Source organism: Ammodytes marinus, assembly GCF_949987685.1.
Source record: "Ammodytes marinus genome assembly, chromosome: 22".
In the NCBI taxonomy this organism is placed as follows: Eukaryota; Metazoa; Chordata; class Actinopteri; order Uranoscopiformes; family Ammodytidae; genus Ammodytes; species Ammodytes marinus.
In genome coordinates this window covers 6,769,700-6,793,423 of record NC_137226.1, presented here as the reverse complement: position 1 = coordinate 6,793,423, position 23,724 = coordinate 6,769,700, and the positions used below count along the sequence as shown (strand labels likewise).

The 23,724-nt window shown below is 40.6% G+C and overlaps 1 protein-coding gene across 1 annotated transcript in view; it reads right to left on the bottom strand.

Annotated features, from left to right (window-relative positions):
• syt1a (synaptotagmin Ia) overlaps positions 1-23,724 on the bottom strand; it is an 82,005-nt gene that overhangs the window by 43,151 nt on the left and 15,130 nt on the right. The window lies entirely within an intron of this gene.

The following is a 23,724-nucleotide window of genomic DNA, read 5'->3' as shown; positions in this document are numbered from 1 at the left end:
TCAGCGAATGACATGAATTCTGACTGAGTTTCCAGCACGAGGCGGTATTGACAACATGTTCGTGTTTGCCAGCTGTTGCTTCCCAACCTACTGTGAAAGCATGAAAACCTCTACGCTCTCCAGTTGTGATATTAACACCTAGCTAACACTTGCTTAGCAACATCTTTGTCACCAACAGACATGTCAAGACACATCACGAGAAAGATATGTCATGTTGTTAGCCGCTGCAGAAAATGCTTTCAATATCTAGAATACCAAAGCTGAACCTACAACTAAACAGGAAAAACATGATTATTTTAAAGCCTCTGTAAACCTGGTTTAAAATAGTAAAAAGCAATATATGATATCATAGTTGGGTGTCTAGATAAGCTCTTACGAAAATCTGATTGAAAATAAATGTTAGCTTTTTTGCTGTCTAGTCCGTTTGACAGGACTTTGTGGGCGTGGCCTTTTCAAACATTCTCCACAGCAACAGTCAATGTTTTCGTGGAACATTTGGGCAGAGAACTACCGTGATTGGTACAAAATACTTAATGTTTCACAAGAACCAGAGCATAGCCTGCCTCATTTAAACCAGAATTTCTGTAAAGTTTATTAAACTTAAATGACAATATCTTTAGTATTTGGATTGATAAATATGCCTAACTCTTTTGAGATTACTTACCATCATTCAACTATAACTCCCCAACTAACATAGTTGGAAAGATTTTGTTGGATTTGAGTTTTCAGGGGTGTTAAGATGATTTAACTTCAGGTAAAGAGTGGCAAAGAACCTTACCCTTGCCACGAACAAAGCAGCCATTGGTTACCATCGGAACCTCTCAACCTTCCCCCTTTGTTGAGCGGACGCCTACGCATGTCCATGTCGCGCTCAGCCCTCCCTCTGGTCTACCCTTTGAAATGCTGCAAGGTTAGTGTGGGGGCTGAGCCATTGAGAGGCACCATGGGCAATGACAGAGATACTTCAACACAGACGAGGACTTTTTTTTAGGGAGCACAATGATGCTCCGCGGAGTGCATGTGGGTGGCTTTGTCTATAGAAAATAATCGATCAAAGTTTGGGGGGGGGGGGGCAATCAGGCTTACACTCAATACTTCCAAGTAAGCTTACAGTTTGTCTGATGTGAGGGACGAAAAAATGCAAATAGTATGTCCTACCATGCTTTTACATGGATGTGTAATAGTATGTAGAGTGATACATTATGAAAAGACAATAATTATCCAAAAGAGTTCAAGGCAGGGAGTGGGCTCAAATGTGTATGTAAATGACACCATTCCATTGAATTAGAGATCTTTTTAAATATGCAGAATTCAGAGACATGCATCTGAATGAAAGGATGCTCCAAGCTTTTATAACACAACATGTTTCCTTAGGCTTGTGTGTGAGGCCGATTCTTAATCTCCTGAAAAACCAAATGTCAAACAGGAAGACGACCAAACGTGAGCATGTGTTCGTGTGGAGGACCACCAGTGGAGTCCGTCGTGACCCTCGCATCAGGCTTCTAATCTCTTGAAAAAAATTAAACATTAATTCAGCTCATATTTGCACCTTAATGACGACTAGTCCATTCAAGCATAAAGACATGATAACTTCTGTATTATCTTCATTGTTTGCAGTACTGTATATCTCACAGCAGCCAGTCTCATTCTAGAGCGTATCGGTGCCTCAACCTCTATTTATGGAAAAACCTGAAAGCGTTGTTGACCTTTTTTTCTTTTCAAAAGGCTGTCATCACATTGTAATCATATTGTACATGGACAGTAACACAATGCAAATATCTCCTTTGTCACTTTTACGACCCGCTTGGAAGACAACATTAAATAATAATGTTGTTTCGGCACACAATAGTTGTGCGCTTTCCCCCTCTTACAATCACACTGCAAGTGGTGTGCTCTTTCCACTCCAATAATCAAGTGTCACATTAAATCTTCCGCGCCTTGTAACCTGTGGGCGATACAAGCAAGGCTTACAGAGTTGAATGCAAATTTGAGTACAAACTTGGGTATCAATTTATCTAACCTTTTTCTCAACCGGCACAGTCGTTCCCCCGCCTTCTCTAGAGTGCAGTATGAGACGCATGGCTTGTTTCCGCTTTGTGCTCCAATGATCTCTATGGAGGAGTGCCGCTCAGGTGTAAAACCCCAACCCAATTACAGGGCCGCCAGATGGCCCAGCAGGTCCCCAACCACAGTGGCGACGCTGGCACACAGCTCCCCTCCTATCACCTCTCTCTCTCTCCCTCCCCTATCTCCCTCTCTCTCTCTAACTGGGTCAACTCCCCTCTGTCCTTCCTGCTCTCCCCTCCATCATCCCTAATGTTTTTTTTCCTCCACCACCAATGGATTCTTGTCTTCCCAATCTGGGTCGTAATACCATTATAATATGACAATTTCTACAGAGTAAATAGGGGGGAAATAAAATTTATACTGGACAGATTAAAGGTGGAGTCAGCAATTCCAGAGAAAGATTGCTGTCAAAAACACTTTTTGCCAAAATCAGTGAATATTTCCTCAAGATCCACTACCTGTCCATACTGTGTGTGTGCTGAAAAAAAGCTGGTGTTAATACACAGCCATAGGCTCTGTAAACGGGCATGTTGCTTGTTGTGGTTTATTTACATACTAGTGTACAGAGCCTAGGTTGTGTATTAACCCCTTGATATTCTGTCAGTGCCCACACAGTAAGGACCGGCAGTGGATCATGAGGAGATATTCCCTGATTTTGACAAAAAGTGATTTTGACAAAATAGCATTCTCCAAAATCGCTGACAGATAGATAGATAGATAGATAGATAGATAGATAGATAGATAGATAGATAGATAGATAGATAGATAGATAGATAGATAGATAGATAGATAGATAGATAGATAGATAGATAGATAGATAGATAGATAGATAGATCAAATATGTAGATAAAAAGTGAGCAATATTTCACATAAGAGCTAACATTTAGATGAAATGGATGTTCACAACCCCCTCTTTTGAGTTGGTATTCGGACATCATGTTGTTATCACGGGGATTGCTCTGCTCCCCACTGGTTCCACTTCTGGCCAGCTTTCTCAGTGAACCGGGTGTTACATTTCATGCTGTTTGAGAAAGTGATAAAGCTGCCAAATTCAGCCGAAACCCCAGTACTAATTCTGTCAATTTTGCTATCAAATTCAATAGATTTCACAGTCGGCTGTACGGTACAGTATGGAGAAGCTAACACACACTGGCATACCAATATCCCTTCCCCCATGTTATTTTATTGGGTTTCATGAGTTAATCACCCAGTAAATCAGCAATTAAACCCATTTCATCAAGAATTATCTTGTAATTATCGCAAAATGATTTGGCAGTTGTTAAATGTCAGTCTAATTAAAGCAATTGAATACATGAATGCGTAGAACCCAACAGTAAAAGGGGATAGTGTGAATAGAGCTTATCATCACCATGTACAGAAAGATTATCTTGGAAAAGACAGTATGTGCATTATGCGTGATTGCATTTGGTAAGTCGCCATTTAGCCTGAAGCTTGTTCAGATTGAGATGTAAGAGGCTCATGTGTTTAAAACCATTTTCTGCACTTAACAACATGTACCATCTGGGTTTTCAACATTGTCAACAAGTGTGTCTATTTCTATGAACACTTGCAGTAAACATTTCTATATACATAATAATATAAATGAAAAACAACATGAACAAGTCTATATACTGTATAAATGTTCAAACTGAATTTTGAGATCCAACATTTTCTGATAAATTGGAGGATAACTTGTTAATTCCTTCTATTGAAGATATTATGTATTCCCTGTATCCAATCAATTAATTATTATCCAAATAAAGTGGATTGGGTTCATTCTAAGTGTCAATGGATACAAAATAATTCTGCTTCGGCTAAATCGATGTCAAATTGAATCATATAAAATTGCGGCTGCCACCATTCAAAGGCCGAACTTCAAATATATGTAATTCAGAGAAAGATAATGAACAATTCGAAGGGACTGTTGCATTTTTGACTTTTTAAACAGACTAATAGTGGTATAAATGTTTTGTCAAAGACATGACACCTTACATGCTGCTGTAGTGCAGGGATCAATAGTCTCCATCAATAGGGAAGTGCTTCGACTAAACAAGCAGAAGGAAAAAACAAGAGTCTGCTTTTTTTTTTCTTAAGCAAATACACAAGCTATAAAAAAGCGCCCAAATATGACCAAAACCAAGAATGAGTAGTTCATATTCCCCTTATGATAATAAAATGCTAATGAAGTCGTTTTATGTGCTTTCCAAACACTTAACTGGGACAGTCGTGATCATTAAATGCCGGTGAACATTTGTTTAGAGGTCTTAAACCATTTGCAGATTTGATAACAGTTCAAAGCAATAGGAATTCCTGCTGATGAAAGTCATCTTCAAGTAAACACTTAAGCGGTCGCTTTACAGATCTGAATACACCTATAATCACAGCAAGGACACTTTTTTCTTTATCCAAAGAGAACGCTGATAGCGTAATCACAATAAATCACACTAGATAAAACTCGATGAACAAATTGACACATGCGTATTTTTCTTGCATAAAAGAGTACTGCATCAAACAATTTACTCCATTATAGTGAACTCTAGATATATCCGGCAAATTCACCAGGACTCTTTCAATGACCAAACAAGAACAACCAAAAATAATGAGTTTCTATGTATTTGCACTCCAATCATATCCAAGTATCCAAGACCTTAACCAAAGTAAAGGCCACAAGCGAGTTTACTTTTTGCATTTAAACATAAATAATGAGTCTGTCGGGTCGATCTATTAGAAATTCATGCAGAACGCCTCAACTTGCTACTCCGATAAAATCGAAACCCTACTGTGCGTCCCTCTCTCTTTTTTCTCTCTCTCCCTCTCCCTCCCTCGCTCCCTCCCTCCCTCCCTCTCCATCAAAGAAAATCACAAAGATCACCTGTCAACAAGTGTCAACTCAATTGCTGTGTCATTGCCACTTCACAAGAACGAGAAAAACTAAATTTTACAAAGTCAACATCGGGCGGCAACACATGTCAAATACTAAACAAATCCCAATAAACTGCAGACACAGTTTTTAAAGGACTTTCTCCAAATGACTACTTAATTGATACAGGCAGGTATATGAGGATGTGGATGGATGAGGAGAACATGAGTTAGGGAAATAGGAAATAAATGACGAGTCAAGTATAGACCACCATCTGACAGACACCATTTAGCCAGAGAATAGCATTTCGAGACATTTTAGGTCAGACGCACTCACATACGCATGAGTAGTGTAAGGGAGGGGTAGTCTTTCATGTATATAATAAGTCACGTAAATGATTGTCGGGTGAGCTTTCTGCAGCGAGTAGGGGATAAGATGAGGCTGAGAAGGCCCCGTGGCCACTTCCCCTTGTCCAGTGTGGCCTCTTTACTCACCTGAAGCCAATCTCAGGGGGTAATGGAACTGGAAAAAGTTATTAACCCCGCTTTGCAGCATGGGCAGGACAGCTCTATTAAGCCGGTGCACAAAGATTCCTCCATTTTCAATTACAGCTTCCAAGCAAAGGGAAAGTTGGAGAAAGCCGCCTTGAGAAAAGTCTCCGTGATCCCAGCAGCTTTATCAACTACTCTTGTTCCACATATGGCATAGGTCTGACACACTCCCTGAGTTGTTGGTGGATAAGTTCAGTCTATTTAAAGGACAAACAAGACGAGAAGGCACAGCACACCCCGTGGCAAATGGGTCTGTCAGCCGGGGGCTAAATGAGAGGCGGGGAGTACAGAGAAGGATAGAGTGTAGAGGCGTACATTTAGATGCTAAATCTTGCTATAAATGATGTCGTAATGTAGTGAATCCACACTGAGACACTTAACCTTTTCCAAGAAATCTCTATAGTCTGCACAGGTGTAAGGTGTCAATAGACCTCTCACAGTTCAGCTTTTAAAAGGAATCTAAGACTGTCACTACTGTGGCTAATAGACTTCCCGGATCAAAATTTTAAAGTTCTACCTTTATGCTGACGATATCTGCATATATGTATGAAATATATGTGAGCAATGCCAGTGAAGCAGATTACTTTGTGCAAAGGATCAGACATTATTCAAGAAAATATTATTCAGGGGGGAAGGGCCATTTTAAAGTGTAATTGACCAGCAATTTCTCGTAAAATTACTGGTGCTCTTAAATGCAACACTGCTGACTTCCATTCACAGCAAACTAATGATTTCAATGTACAAAAGTTGATTCACAAAGTTGTGTTGTATTGAAGAGAATGCATGATACTGGTAGCTGGCGGTATTCTTTTCCTATTTTGATGTAATGTTGGTGTTTCCATTAGGTGAAATAACACAGCAATCTTTTTCAAACTGTCGGGGGCACCTCCAGTCCAATCCAGTGCAATAGGTGTTTGAGTTAACTGTCAGACGGCAGGGAAGAAGCAGCATTTGTAAGGATCGCTGGTTATATTTCAGCACTTAGCTTGGTGTTTGGCCATCAAAGGTCCATTACACAGAAATTACTCACACACGACCTGCTGTGGATCTGTAATGGTCCACTATTTATTCGACAAACAACGGGGTTCAAACGTTATCGTTGGCCTTCTGGCTGACTTGCTCTGTTTGCTATCACGTTGGCAGACAGTTTGAAGGAGCTTAAAAATCGCCACCTCCCACTTTTAATGACCCTTAGACCTGGTTGCGTGCGTAGTTGGCTGTAGACTGGATGTGGGGGGGGAGGGGAGGCACAGGGAGGAGGTTGAAGGCTGGGGATAATATAGCAGTGCCTGGGGAGTTTTGTCCATTGGAATCAGTTTAATGTGGAAGGCTAGGGGCTAGGGGCTAGGGGCCAGGGGCGACTTTACTGGTAGGTGAGTCACACAGAGAAAAAGAGGCTATTTGCTCAACCGTTGCTGCCTGCCTCCAGGGTCACCCTTAAGGGAAATCTGACCAGCAACCACTGATTGAATGGCAGACGTGGAGACGCAGAAAGTGAGTGGTCAAGAAATGAAAGTGCCTCTTTGAGCAGAGCAATTAATGGATTTCCGAGTTGTGTATCTAAATTAAGGTGAGACACTGCAAGGGAATAGATATCATCATGAAACTTTGCCAGTTGAGGATATATAATAAAACATTAGTTTTTCATATTACAATATTTTGAGAAATGTTTGAATAAATATGCAAATTTGGTAATATATAACTAGTACATTTGAATCTCTTTACAATACCATACTGTAGATATCTTAAAAATGCATTTTTGAGTTGATGTTAAGTGCTTTAGAAGTTGAGATTCTTGGTTCAGAGCATTAAAAAAAGAAAATATTTACTTTAGATAATGGCTGTTCAAAAATGGTTGTAAAGGAGAAATAAATAGATGCAAACAGACAAGGCAGAGTACGATAAACAGCTAAATGTATATGTTAGACCTTTATTGATATGAGTATGAAATAAGACAAAGTAAATAAGCAAAATAGCCAGAAATCTCAAAGTTGACCAGTGCGGCAAGAAACAATGTTTTTGCCTGCAGTGTCTCAATTTAAAAAACTACAAACAAAACCCTAACCTTCTTTGTTTTAGTACAATTTGACATCTATTTTATTTAGCTTCCACCCTCTGGCTTCACTTCTTCTTCTTCCTTACACCCACTCCTTCGCGCCTCTCCCTCTGCAACACCCTGTCTCCCACGGGGCTCAGCCACAGATATCAAAAGTGACACGGTCTATCAAGGCAAATAATCAGGACCGGAATCTTGCGTGAAGTTCGGACTTCACCGAAGGCTGCGACTTAATTCAGAATCCCAAGGGTCATTATCGTTGCAAATAGTTGTCCGGATTTCAAAATACTCACTGCTTTTGTGGGAGAAATAAAGAGATAGTTTGAGATCTGAATCCCCCAAGAATTGTTGGTTTTATAAAGGGATTTATTTTCTTTGTCGTGTCTTCTGTTAATGCAAAGCAGATGGGGGGCTGCCTTATGCATTGTCGCTGCCTCTTAGCATTCATCATCGATGGTGCCCGTGTCAAAGAGACACGTCTCCAGGGCTGACCCTTCAAGTGCTCTTTCCAGACACTTGGCAGCTGACCTTTTAATTCTGTTTTTAGCATTTGTGCTGTGTGCGGCTTACTGATGATGTTACCTTGGAATTTGACTCAAATGAGACATGGTGACTGAGAGGTGAATACACGCTGCCGCATCTGATTCCTCACTTGAAAAAAAGTTGTTTAGAAGGGACTTGGTAGAAATTAAATATAACATTCATAGTATGTTTTAACAAGTGTATAATTGCTTCAAAATAAAAGTCCTTATAAAAGTGTGTTTTATCAACTTAGAATGAGTCTTTATATCCATACCCTCCATTTTTCTCAGCAGCAGCACGTCTCTAAAGCAAATTTAAACTTGAACTGACACTTTCCAGAAAATTCAGAACACGTGCCGCCTTACCCGATTTGCTATCTGACAAAGATGAAGTGACGGTGTGAGTTTGGAATTCAGAAAGAGTTTACGCCAAGGGGCTAAATTACATGGTATCAAAACCCATGGAGGTGGAGAGGAATTAAAATTTTGCGTGAATTCTTCACCACAAACACCCACGTCTTGAATCTAATTGACACTTCGCAAAAGATTGGTGGTCTGATTTCACATTTGAGTCACAGCGCCCTTCTTTTTACACATGATCACATACACACACACACACACACACACACACACACACACACACACACACACACACACACACACACACAAAGCTGACAGGGTTGCTAATCCGATACAGGTGTCACCGTGTCATAGAGTGATGCGGGAGTGTGAGCGTTAGAAGGTGACAAACAATTCAAATTCAGAAATAACAGCCCCACGTGTCACCAGCATTGTGCAATTTTTGAGCAGCTGTGAATAGATCACGGCAGCACAAGAGAGGAAAATGAGATGATTAAAATGCAACGCTTCATTTGCTAGCTGTCGTTTTGCTATCTTTACTCTGTTTCCAAGCACACTCTGATGTTTATTTATCAGTCTATCCATTAGAAAGCTATTCCCCCCTCCCCACTGGGCAATCCTTTCATACGCCTACAGCCTCTCACAACATCTCCACCTACACACTTTGTTGGAAAAACAGCATGTCCAACAAGCTCAATAATTGTCACAAAATTATAATTTAGCTGTGCTAATTTTTTGCCCCAGCAGCACAGCAAAGTTAATAATGCCATCAAAAGTAAACGATTGATATCCAGTGAATGAGGATTTGACCTTTTAAAAGGGTAGCAAAGTTGCCTGCAAATCATCATCATCATTTTTGTCCCCTATTGAACTAGAGTGAGCTGTTACAAGATAGATCAGATCTTGCTGGCACTATTATTTAGCACAACAGCCTCCCCTAAATCATACTCGATGGCTCGAGGAGTGAAACTCAAGTCATTGACAGTGTTGGCAGCTTGATAGATAACATTGTGAGGGTGACATTGAAATAAACAGGCGTTGTGACCAAACAATCTTTCAGCTTATCGTTTGCCATCAGGCGTTCCTGAGACTGTGTTAGAATGTGTTTTGATTTGTCTCATTTGAGAGAAAGTCTCTCATTTGCAAGTGCGCTTGTTATCGCTGTGACGGCAGGTTGTGAAAAGCTGAAGTGGCAGAACAAGAGAGAGAGAGAGAGAGACAGAGAGAGACAGACAGACAGACATAGTATTCCTAGTGGTTTCATACATCTTATCTCATCTTAATAATTCAGATGTGGGCTATAGCACAGATTATATCAGGTTTTAGCAATGGGCAAAGAAAAATGCATATGGCATGGCACATACTTGACATAATACCATCAAATAGATTTCTGTTCCTGTGAGCATCAACTCTGTAGATTGGCATCAGATGTATAGCCATATCAAGACAGCCCGTGGAATTGGGTTGAAATTGCTCTTGAATAATACACTCCGCAGCCTTGATAGTGCGATCGGGAGATGGGGCACTAAGATGGATGTGTGCCGGTATGTGTTTGGTGGAAATGAGGCAATATATGCTCACAGCAGTTTGTCCCTGGCTTTTTTAATTTTGTACTGCTCTCTCCAAGCAGACAAGACAATACTTAACATGATGTAGTCTCTTTTTCATGTAATTATGGCTGGAAACCAAAGATTGTTACAGATTATATGGACGTAAGGAATAATTTTTTCGGTTTATTAAATGTCAAAAAATAAACATAAAAACATCCTTACAATCCACTACCTTTACTTACTGTGTCTGTGTGCTGAAAAGGGACAGTGTTTATAAACAGCCTAGGCTCTGTAAATTGCCATGTTGCTAGCTACAGTGGGCCACTTTTGCTTTCATACCCTTTGTTTTCATACCAGTGTTTTGGGCCTAGGCTGTGTAATAAGTAATAACCATGATAGTACATAAAATGGATGTAGCATCCGGGCTGACCTCAGTTATTTTAACTGCATCCAATCATCCTGGCCTATGCGCGTTGCCTTCTCGTCAGATTTTTACTTCGCCTCATTCCCTCTTACCGAAAAAGGGCATTGATGTGATGTGATCGGGGGGAGGGGGATACCCCTATCTAGCTGACGTATACCTCTGAGGCGAAGTGAGAGCCAGTGGGCGGCTAGCTGTCACTCAAGAGGCCGCGCCCCTAACTATTCGTTATTTTTAACCTCTAATAGAAGAAAAACTAGCCTGGTCCAAATAATTCACCCCCCTCAGTGTAGACATGGAGATATGACCTAAACATACAGACTAGAATGTTTTTTGGAGCAGGGCTTCAATAGGTTTAATAAAGCTGTGAAAATGGCCTATTTAACATGGGAGTCAATGACGAATTGCTCTGTTTTGGTACCTGCTCTTAGTGGGCACTCGGTGAACTGCATTTTTTTGTTACTTCCACATTGGATGCTGGTAGAACTTGCTGTGGTTGGGGCTTGGTATTAACACAAGATTTGTTTTTCCAGTGCATAAACAGTACAGACAGGTGGCAGATTGTGAGGGAGATATTCACTGATTTTGACAACACGCGTTCTCTGGAATCGCTGAGTCCATCTTTAACGGTGATTTAAAAAAGATAAAAGTAGCGAATCCTGACATCTGAGAAGACCAAAAGATCAAACAGAGCTTGAAAACTAGGGTGCAAAAAAAAAAGACTGAATTATTAAGCGATTTATTGCCTTACACTTTCAACACATTCTGTGATTCTAAATCCACAAAGAAATCTTTTCTGTTTGCTTTGTCTCGCCTCTTCATCCCAATCAGTCCACTTCACACTGTGTACACACACAGGGGAGGAAGTGCTTCGCTAGCTGACAAAGATCGATTAGAAAGTAAAAAGGTTAATCAGCGCCCCTTTAAACACTGCAGCGTTTCAAACAACCATCCTATTGACCTTTAACCCACTTCAGCCTCCCCCTCTCCCCCCAAAACCAACTCACTGCTCTTGACACTTGAGGAACTAATCATTATCCCAACTATCCCAGATATTGGCAAAACAGACTTCGAAACCAAAAGCAACAATAGAAAACCCTTCCCACGTCCCCACAGTCCACTTATAATTATGAACTATCCACACCAGCCAAGTACACGCTTCAGTGGATTACTGGTACTTCACAGTCCTGTGATTAGAATAAATGAAGTCAATGGGGTTTCAAGCTATTATAAAGAAAAGCCTTTTATCTATTTGTTAAACCTATTTATATATAAGAGTAAACTGAATGTGTTTTTTTGTACATATCATACAGTATTATTCAAACCGATCACTGCAACCTTTAATACTTTTTTAATGGGGAGCTGTCCGTGGTGCTGAAGGGACGTAAAGGATTTACACAAGTAGATGTTTCATTTACTCAGACAGAAAATAGCTACTCTGGTGGAAGTTAGGATCTTTAGCTAAATTAAGACAAACTGAATTGAACTGAATGACCTTTTTTTTATTATGAATTATTTTTAAGATAACAATATATTACAAAAAGTGAGAGGTAAGGAAGTAGGAACACAGAAAATTACTGTTATTTTAAAGGCACTGAAAAGTTATTTCTCTGAAAATATTTTCAATTAAAATCCAAGTTTAGAGGGGCTTTAACATAATTTTAGACTTTACAGCAGATAATACAGGACGCCATTTGTATCTCTTAAAAAGAAAAAGAAAACAATCTGCATTTTTATCAAGATTTTAAACTAAGTTCTTTTTTTCCAGCATCATTCATCTGCCATCTTGGACAAAGTTTGATTTTTTTTTGTTTCTGCCAGCTCAGTAACACGGCACTTGAGAGAAGCTCTGCCCAATTCTTGTCTGGGTAAACTCCAATCTGCGTACTTTAGACAGGCGACTGCATCATCCAACACACCACCCTGTCTAAGTGGATAAGGCCCAGGCCCAAAAATAAACCCATACACACCGGTGTTACTGCACTCTTTTTATTCCAAGAGAGCTGTTGAAATCTCTCCCAATATAAACCTCTCCGTCATGACTTCTCTGACTTCATCAATGCCACATTTATAGCCACACCTTCAACACTTTTTTTTTCTTTTTTACAAAGAACAAGTGTGAAGATTCCACATGGATTCAAACAGGATGTTTGCTCATTCAGATTCAGCGCAAACGCTTTCACAGCTGTCAGTGACTAAAGCCATGAGATGACTAACAGATGCTGCCAAACACTTCAGCCTTTTCTCTACATTTTGAAATACAAAGTAAAAATCAACAGGCTGATAATTAAAGACTATTGTTCACTGCCTTGCTTCACAATCAACAATGTGTGGAGTTTTGAGTTAAAAGTGATGTCAGCGCTTGTTGTCAAAATCGCCTTTCTGTCGGAAATCAGTGACTATCTCCTCATGGTCTGCTACCTGTCTGCACTGTGTGTGTGCTGAAAAAAAAGATGGCGTTAATACATAGCCTAGGCTCTGTACACTGGTATGTAAACAAAGGGTATGTCAACATAGGGGCCCACTTTATGTTTGTAACACCTAATTTTCTTTCAGCACGCACACAGTACGGACAGGTAGTAGATCATGAGGAGATATTCACTCATTTTGACAAAAAGTTATTTTGACAACAAGTATTTTCCAGAAGAGCATGGTCAACATCAGAAGAAAAGATAAAAATATTTTGCTATACACCTTTACATTTTTTAATACTAAAGGAATTCAATTAAATTCCATACATTTAACCTGTATAATGTAATAACAAGGAGGGAGGAATCCTGAAAAAAAAGAAGAGCAGCCCTTTATCTCAAGTCTGTCTAGTGTGGACACTGGACTTGTACCGAACACTGAAGGCAGGGCCCGGGAACTCGGCTGGGCCATTGAAACATGCCTCTGAGAGCAATTATGGGGCCAATTACTTTCTTTCTTATGGAGGGTGGCATGTCAAGGCTTGCCACTTCCTCCAGTGTGCAATCTTTCCTGACATCCGTCCCCAGCAACGACCCATAGTGACGCTTCTCATCTCCTTTATTCTAGTTTGAAAGCACTGCAGCTGGCCAACAAAAGTCTCAGGGACACTTTTCCGTTTACATCAGAGCTTTTTAAATGTTTTACTATTTATACTTAATCTGCACATTGTTATGCCCTTATATTACACTTAAAATGTTTTCGTTTTCAATACTGTTTTTGCTTTGCTTTTTGCACTCTTTAGAATTGATTTATTGTAGCCTATGTATTACTTATCTTTGTTATGCTTTATTTGTACTTTTTGTACCGTGGGTCGGAGAGAAACTTATTTTCGATTCATCTGTGGGCTATGTCTGGCACATATTGATAAAAATTGACAACAAAGTTGACTTAAAAATATCACAAAGAGGGAAGTCCAGAAGGGGTTGCAAAATCCACAAGTATCAATGGCTTGTGTGGCAGTTCCCATACATACACTATGATGTATTGAACAGATCTATTATGAGCGAATGAAGCACTGAGTCAAAACAGTCTGTAATGTCTTTAACTCTTTACCAGCCTGTCAATTCTGTCCTGATTGTTCCTAACGTCTTATTATTAATATCGACACACTTGGAAAATTCAAATAAGCCTGTTAACTAACCGAGCATGACTGCCAATTTTTTATTTAAATTGAGCAGTGACCATGGGAGGGCGGGATGTATTGCTGTGATCATTCTTATTTTTTGGAGGGTAAACAGCAGGAGATTTAGAAGGGATATTTTTTTCAGCAGTGCGCCAGGTCGGCACCAGTCAGACCTTCCACTGGGCACCAGGAAAACTGTTGTGTGTCATTCAATTGCGGCCCAATCCGATCAGACAGAGACTTTGTGCCGCCACACACAGCCAAACTCCGGAGCCCAACCGAGGTCAAAGGAAAAACCTAAGCACACTGTTGAAAATCCCTCCAAAGCTGTTACCCCCATCCCACGGGAACTCCTGTGGATGAGCAGCAAAAGAGGCATCTTTTCAAAAACATTTTTCTTACAGATACAAAGCAGGACTGATTACTAACACAACAATACTTGATTCACTACTGTCTGCTGCCATCAACATGAAATGACTTTCTTCATACAGTCATTTCACACAACCTTCACACATTCTAAGCTATTCTATAATCTGACAACTTTTCTAGATGTGCAACAACACATTTTGGAATCAAACCAATAATCTAGACTTTGTCTTTTCAGAAACATCCTAAGGGTTGACTTAAGAAGACAGACAGCATAAAAGTTATTCAGACATTCAAAACGTGTCATGATCACTGTACATGTAAAATGTAAGTGCAGAAATTATTTTAATTCATGTGATTGAGGTTGTGTTTAAATGTGCTGCTACATTGCTACGTTGTAAACTGACTGTGTGTGTGTTTTCTGTCCTGCTGCTTCTTTCGCCAGGTCTCTCGAGAGTTTATGCATGTGAGAGAGAGAGAGAGAGAGAGAGAGAGAGAGAGAGAGAGAGAGAGAGAGAGTTAGTTCTCCGGTTAAATAAAGATCAAATGAATAAGCCAAATTCTCACTCGTTACACCTCCGCTGCTGGTTACACATTGCTTGTGACCTGCCGCTCGCTGCTGACTGTGTCAATTGATTTTCCACCACACAAGTTCCACCCTGCTCTAGTTTCTTGCTTGCTGACGTTATCTCTTGCCTCGTGCATCGTGTATATCTCACATTTCAGGGTATGGCCCTTGTGATTATTATGCTCATGATAGAAATCCCACAGTGACCACATCTACTGCGACAGAGCAAGACCTGTTCTGTAAAACATCAGTGTATAACTACTTGTGAAAATAGTAGATCGAATGCCCGCCATTTCGAGTTTCTTTCATGGTGTAAGTGCATTATAGGCAACGGCTACGCAACAGTGACACTGACGATGGGAGGGCCATAAAGGTTATGGCCACCCATGTCTCACAGATTTTACAACCAGCACAGTAAAAGTCCTGTAACTAACAACCAAGCTGAATCATATCAATACAAAGTGCCATGATTTCACTGAGAGCTATTTAACAGGTAGCAACCGTATGAATAGAGACTGTTGGTTACACATCCATCGACCAACTCTTCCACCCATCTAGTATTAATCATTTTCTTCTACCTTTTCTTTCTACTTCTTTTTTATTTTTATGTACAGGCAAATGAAAATGAAAAACATGTATCCAAATAAACTTACAACTTGACATAGGCAGTTATCATTAAGGCTCTTGCCTAAGTATCCTCACTGGACTTGCCCCACCTTGACGGGGATTCGAACCATACATGGTTTTCCCATACTGCAAGTCAGTCATGTTACCTAGCTGTTGTATTCTGTAGAAAAAAATATCATTTTCAACAACAACACGGCGCCCTCTATCCCCATGCTATCTCTGAATGCTCTTTTGTCCTCCCTCTCAATCCTCTGACTGTGTGCTGCAGGGACCCACATACTGTTCGCGCGGGGCCTGGCCTCTCTAACTCCCTGTGACCTTGGAGTGGGGTGCAGCGCCCCTGGGATAAAACCCCGCATGATGAACAATATGAGCCGGGGCATACAAACAGTCCATTACCATCCATAATATGTGGGCTATCTACCATGCCTATCCAGAAACCTTTCAGATCTACCATCTACTTTCATTTTATCCTGCAAGGGAGGGGCGATTGTACCTGTGCAATTGGGCCAAAGAGGAAGAGACCAGAGAACATGAATAAAGGGACTGGTTTGCCTCCAGGCGTATAGCTGAAATTGGTCCATTACAGAGCTCCATTTGAGATCAGTGTGTGAGGGAGTGGCTAGGCCAAGCACTGAGGGTTTTTTCCCTGTTTTGTTTTTTCGTCTATATCTGCCCTATAGTAATACTATACATTTCAAAAAAATAAAGCTTTTGCTGAAGAAACAAGTCATGCAGAGCCTCTTTAAAAATAAAGATTTTTCTTTTAATCCATAATTTCCCAAGACTCAAAGCCTGACATTTGATGTTTTGACATCAATGAGTCAAGAAGCTAAACTATGAGCCCCAAGTCATAGCAACACCGTCATCAATAATTAACCCCGGCAATGGTGGTTGCCAGGAGACAAGCAAACATTTTCCCCCCTTGTGTTTTTTTCAAAGCTTGTGCGGAAGCTACACAAAATTGTTCTCTGTGTCTTTGCTAAGCTCTTTTAACAGAGACAAAGCGGTTGTCATTTTTTCCTAACCCCACCTAAATCCCCTAAATGTCACATAAGCAGGTTCAGCATTGGTGCCGAGTAGAGCAACAGTGTCAAACCTGGTGAAATAGTATTTTCCTATTGGGCATCCTCTTTTGTAAAATCGATCGCTTGTCTTAGCCTCCCTCTGTGTGTGTGTGTGTGTGTGTGTGTGTGTGTGTGTGTGTGTGCATGTATGCGTGCGTGTGTGTGTGTGTGTGTGTGCGTGTGTGTGTGTGTGTGTGTGTGTGTGTGTGTGTGTGTGTGTGTGTGTGTGTGTGTGTGTGTGTGTGTGCGTGTGTGTGTGTCTCACATAAGAAAATCCTAGAGTCTGTCACACAGGGTCAAGAGTTTACAGTTATTGTACTTTGTCACTGTCTTTGCTGTTATTCCTGGTTGGGACAATCTGAAATACAACAGCAGTGAGTCACAGATCAAAGGTGCACAAGCTGCTTTTCCTTAACATTCGGGTAGATTTCTCTCTCTCTCTTTCTAACTAACAGCTTGTTGAGTCAAGGGTTATTGGCTGCAGATGGCTGAAGACAATAAACACGATCAAACATGGGGGGGTGGCTATTTTGTGGCAAGTCATAGAGGGATGCAATACTGCCCTTTTTTTCCTTATTGTATCTCAAAAATGATCTGCTTAGAATTCAAAAAAATTCTCATCAGTTTCACCTCACATATACGGCAGGACTTATGATTGAATATTCTCATTCACAACAGCAAAGACTCTGGCTTCCTTACCAACTACAAACAATCTAACTTGCGTATAATGAGATGTGTGGGCTGCCCCTCACTATTAATGGCTCCTATAAATCACCTATTTATCGGAGCTTGCGACCAACGCCGAGCATCAGCCTTCCTCTCTGTCTCTCTCCCTACAGTGGACCAGCTTCAAGCTATCCTCCTGTCCAGTAATCTTGATTAATTCTGTTTACCTGGGCGCAGTCATTATACAGAATGGCCTCCTATCATTTGTTTTTGCAGACAAGCCGCCTTGGAGTTGAGATGGTTGACCTCGAAGATATTGCACCTTCTTCTGAAGGTTACTCGCTATCAATATAAGTCAAAACAATCCACACAAATCCTGTGTATTGTTTAAATCATATTTATTTCATGTTTGTGTGCATCTAGGGTAGTTTACAATGTCACTAACTAGTTGTCATTTCGAGGGAGAGCTAACATTAGCACTTCAAAGGCAAATTACAAAGAAGCAAAGATGATATAGCATCTCATATATTTTTTTCTAAGAGGCTCTGGAGCGAGGGAAAAAATCAAGGCAAAAATAACTGTGCATTCTCTGTGACGCTGCATCTCCCATTTGCTTAATGATCTCAGGAGAGGTTCCCACTCCAACTACAATGCAGCCTGATTGTACCGTCCTCAGTGCTATGCCACAGATGGCTTGTGACGCGCTGTTTTTTTTTTACTTCACATCAGCATCAACTCTTTTGTTCCTAGATAAAGCCCTCAAGAGAGCATTTATTCCTATATTATCCTTGTACTTCTAGGCCCCTGTTTATTCAGCTCATCCACTCGTAAATATCCAAGACATCAGTCCACTTATGTGCCATTTTGGGCGATTAGATAACGGTTGCTTGACGTCCCTGATTAGGTATTTTGAAGGGTTTCTCTGCTAAGATTCAGTGAGTGTACAGAAAGCCAAATAAAATAGGGATACACGGTGCTTTTTATACTGCATGCTTTATGAGTGAAGATAATATACAATGCATTTTTTTTTGCTCAATATGAGAGGTGATTCATCTCTATAATCATAGCTAGTCTGGGCCAAATGTACTATCATCAGTGGCAGTTTCATATTTTCAATTTGAGCTAATCATACCCGCTCCACTTCCTATTTTTTTCCACTTAAATCATTGAACTGAACGGGGATAAAACTGATTAAAGGGATATTGACCTACATGGTAGAATGTCTAAACCTTTTATGAGTCGTAAAGGACGCTTTAATAGTATTATAGGTCATACAGCAGCTGCAAACCAATTGAATTGCTTAAAATGCACCTGTTTCATTGCAATTGTCCTAAGGGTGAGAGACAATTCTACCATATTCACCAGCAGTGTCTTGTCTTAATAAATGTCTAATTGAGCCTCCCTCTAGATGTCTGATGTTTCTTCCATAAATCTCTTCCTAAATTGGCCGGAGTGTGTGTGTGTGTGTGTGTGTGTGTGTGTGTGTGTGTGTGTGCGTGCATGCATTTGTGTGTAAATAATATGTGCGCGAGCCTGCCCTGTGCTGACTTTCAGCTGTGGGCCAAAAGTCCACACCGATCAGGCAAAGCGATGCCAACTGTCAGCCCTATATACTCAGCCCACCGTCAGCTGTTGACAACCTGCATAAACATGGAGCGAGAAGCGTGGCTCACCTGAGGGGCCCAGAGCCAGTATGAATGATCCCAACAGTCACTCACATGAGAAACAACAAGTTCAATGTGTGACGTGAAAGTTAAGGCAAAAACACACACGGTTGAGGACATTTACATCCCGGAGGATTAATCCTTTTTTAGTTGACAATTGTTTCCCTGACAGCCGGGTTAAAAAATGCCCCATTTTTTTATTTTTTTTTATTTTTTTATTTTAGCTCTGAACACCCCCAAAGAGCCAGAGGATAAGGAACCCCAATACCCGGCCTTGAAAAAGTATCCCTTGATTTGATTTTTGAGTCGGTATGACCAGTGCTTCTGGCTTGAATATTCTACTAGTGAAAATGTGAGCTATTTAATTTCTCTGGCATTTTTGCAGTTTCCGGGCGCGGGTGATGTAAAAACACCTCCGCCTTTGTCTAAAAAAAAGCCTGCTACAATCAACATCCTTACGTTCACTTAAAGTAAAGCAGACAGGGGAAATTTGGCAGAACTTTCAATAACTTCCAATGATAAAAAAAAGAGAAGTTAGAAGTTATAGTAGAGAAAGTCCTTAACCAAAGAAAAAAAATACACTAGTTCAGTTTGCACAGAGCATTAACGGTGTGCACACTGTGATCTTCATGCAAATCAAATAAATCTGCTGTATACTGTAAGTCCCAAGCCAATATTAAATGGCTGACACAAATAGGATTGGTCTATTAGCCGTCAGATCAGTCATGCTTTTAAGGGTCTGTCATTAGGAATCAGACTTGATGGTTTGTGATTGGACACTAAAGCACATTTGGGCCCCATTAGACCCTATACAGCTCTCAGCAAATCTATAAAAAAAATTCAAAAGGATGATAGCAGCTGTGACCTTTGGAACGGCGAGGTCATTGTGATGTCAACTGCCCCTTTAAGAGCTTCAGACTGATTGCAAAAAAAAATCAAGGGCTTATTCCCCATGGTAAAAACACATTTGCACACACACACAAACAGCCGCAAACAAGAACCATTTAACAAGACAAGCTATAATGGTCTGTAGATGATGTAGATGGCTTAAGGGGCCTTATGTACATAGCAGAAGAAGACAAAATAGAGTCTTGGGCATCCTATGCTGTCCGGTAATTATGCATGCGGACACTAATTTGCCACGAGGGAGAACATTGTGTGCTTGGGCCTGTTTCTCCTGCCCCTTTTACTATGACAAAACACACATGCACACACACACACACACACACACACACACACACACACACACACACTCACAGAACCAGACACATATACTCAGACACAGACACAAAGACACACACACACACACACACACACACACACACACACAGAAAGACCGAGTAAACCAGAGAACGAGTGTGCTGCCCTCAAGGCATATCTCCCATCAGTACACAGAAAAACTTCATTATAGTGAAAACAAATGTGTCCTGGTTCCGCAAAGCAGCCACAGTAGAAACCTGGACAGTATTATACAGAATGTGACAGCGCTGCTTAGTCCTACCGGTGGTTCCGAAAGGCGCTTTTTGATGCGTGTTGAAAGCAAAATACCGTCTCCGAAAGTCGTTGGCTCTTTAAAATGTGCTTTTGATGGTTTTACCCCCCGAGAAAAGCAGCGTATTTGTATTTTATGCGAGGCGTTTTTCTTTATTTTTTTTTGTTGCCATGCCCGACATGATCCTATTTTGAATGGTCCTCTTGCGGTAATAAGGTCATTTGTCTTGTGCAAAGGAGAGAGGGGGATCTATAGTTGTCAAACACACCCGAGCCGGAGATAAATGTGAAAGGCTAAAAGAGCCCGCGCCGGTGGAAAAAGAATTTATGAAGTCAACCGTTTCCCCCTCTCTCCCAGATTATACTGTAGAGAAGAAAGAGTGTCTCAGTGTCTGGGAGGAAAAACAGAAGCAACTTAAGAAAGGCTAAGAATTGAAGGCAGATGAGTGTTATGTTTGTATTTTTTTGTGTCCTATTTGCAGCCACACTGCTTTTGTTATCTATTAAGAATGTCACAACTTCAGCCAGTATTTAGTTTGTTTTCATATGTCTGTTTTCCTGGTTTCCTTTCTAACTTTCATGTCATTTCAGACCCGGCCACTCCCTTCTGCTCTGCACTCCCTGTTAATTGCATTCACCTGGCTTGCCCTTACTCACCTGCTCCCCATCTGCTAATCAGCCCCTCAGTTTATATACCAGTCCATTTCCCTCAGTCACTTGCCAGATTGTCAGATGTACTAGTGTCTTACCTTGCGCTCCAGCATTCAGATATCATCCTGTGTTCCGAGCCTGCCTGCCTGCCCGCCCGCCCATGTTCCAACCCGTCTTTTGGACTTTGCTTTGGATTACCCTTTTGCCTGCCCCAACTGGACTTGTTCGCCACGCTTTCTTTCTACCTGGTTTGTCATCCACTTTTCATTAAATCTGTTTTTTTGAATCTGAACTGTTTCCTGAGTCTTGCTATTGGGTTCTTGTCTGTCATTATCCTGAAACCTGACAAAGAATTAAAAGGTTTGTCCCCAAAGCACAGTCTGGTGGGGCTTATGCAAGGTGTGAAAGAAAAAACAAACTGATATGTTGGTACACTTGGGATTTTTGCATGAATTCCAGAAAGCTTAACTGCTACTAAATCCACTTGTCAATCATCAACTTTCTAAAAGGTACCCATCTGTATTAGCTGTGTACTGTATATGCTAATGCTTATCATGTGGTAACCATGGCAGCAAATGAGCGCATTAATTTCCCTGATTAATCAAAGTGAAAGGGGAGAGAGCAGCTAACCTCCATCCTCATTAAAAAAAGTGAGTGAAACGTAGAGTGACTACACAGTCCATAGGCCCTATGACTATCTCCCACTGTACCCTTGTCTTGTACTAGTCTCTGCTAATTATGCTCATAACATCTTGTTATCTTTGGTGACCTCTTAGACTAAATAAAAAAGCATCAAAGCACTGCATTAATATCTGAGATGATTGTTCACAGTGCCGTGAAAACTATCCAAAGAATGAGTCACTCGATATGATTTGATGTTTACAGAAAAGTTGGCGTCAAACAACACCAACAGGAGCGGAACCGAGAGTAAATGACATATCATTATTTTCCTTTCGGTTGGAACCGACTGAAAACTACAGGTGTGAAAGTGCCCTGAAATCTCAAGACGGAAAAGTGGTGATGTGTACATGCCTAACAGAAAAAAACATGTTGTCCAAAAAAAAAATGCATGGTGGTAGCCAAAACCATAATGCTCTCCTTCTTACTCTTAAAAAGTGCAGTGTGTAGGCTTGAAGAATTTACAGAAACTACGGTAGCCTTTAAGGACAAGAAGCTGTAGTTACCAAAGATCATCCACTACTCCCTCTTTCTACAATATCAATCGAGGAGGTGAAAATGTATTTAGTTATTTATTCTATAGTACCTATTCTTTGTCTTTCAACGGCTGCATTTCCTGCGGACACACACTAGCCAATATATATAAAAACGAGTAAGGCCATTAGGTTTGTCTGTTTTGTGCTACTGTAGAAGCATGGTGGTGCAACATGGAGGCCTCAGCCCTGCTCCTATGTAAAGGTAATAATAAATAAAAGGTAATAAAAGATGACGACTTGAATTTGAAAGCGATTATACACTGAATAAAACATACTTGTGAATATCATTCCATTTCTACCATCTCTTCTGAAAAATGCATTTTAATATTATTCAAATGCCCTTCTATACAGGTGGTCTTTTTGAAAGGTTTTTTTAAAATGAGGCACTGACTCATGATGACCTGATATTGAGGGGGAGTTTGTTCCACATTGCTGGAGCTGTAACAGTAAATCATTCTTGTTCAGCGAATAGCCCTAGTTCCTACTCAAGCTTTTACGGCCAACCTTGCAGCTGTAGTTATGAATCACCAGGGGTCCCAAACCAGAAATCTTCTCTTTACTGGAATGTTTATAGTCACATTCTTGAGTTCCTCACTGCCTGTTTTGTGTAATAGTTTTTCTCAGATCAGGCAAAGAATGAGTGTGTTCACACAGCTCCGTAGTGGGAATCCGATTATCATACAGGGATCATAGTCGTCATGGAAACCGCGCATGGTTTTAAGCCATATCCTTTACACATTCGAGGAACATCGGGGAATTAGTGTGAAAATTCAGCTCCCTTTAAAAAAAAATCAAGAAGTGACAAACTCCCTCTCTATTAATTGGCGCATTCTCAAGCGGCTGACCATATTTTTAGTTTGTGTGGTGGTGTGAATACAACCTGAGCTTTTTTTTTTTTTTAAGGAAACATACAATTCAGCATATTGAAAGGTGCAGTGGCTTATTATGCACCGACAATTCATCCACACTCAAATTGTGTGACGGAAGGAATACAAGTTTTAAGAGTTTTAACAGTTAACTGTAACTTTCTGATCTTCCTCAATGCATTTGATTTTTTTCCCCTGGAGATTGTTGTTGTTGAGAAGTTCATTTAGGCACACAACTCCAGTAATCTGCAATATTAAAATATTGCGTTCTCTTTCTAGCAGTGTGGAGGTGTAAGCAAGAGCTTGCCAGACATTTTCTCTCAGTGTGTGTGTGTCTTTCCCTATTAACGACTCAAAATGAAACGTTTGGTATAGAACAGGTGTTGCAGTGATGACATACTGTATGAGCGACCAAACAGTTTCAAGGTCCCTTTATTAAGCTCCTGAAAGCAACGTTTCCTCACACACTAAACAGGAAAAAAATCTGCTTCCAATTAAGCAGATTTTTTGGCAAATTGGTGATAGTGTAGACATCTGCGAAACAGCAGGGCTACGATGCAATGTAT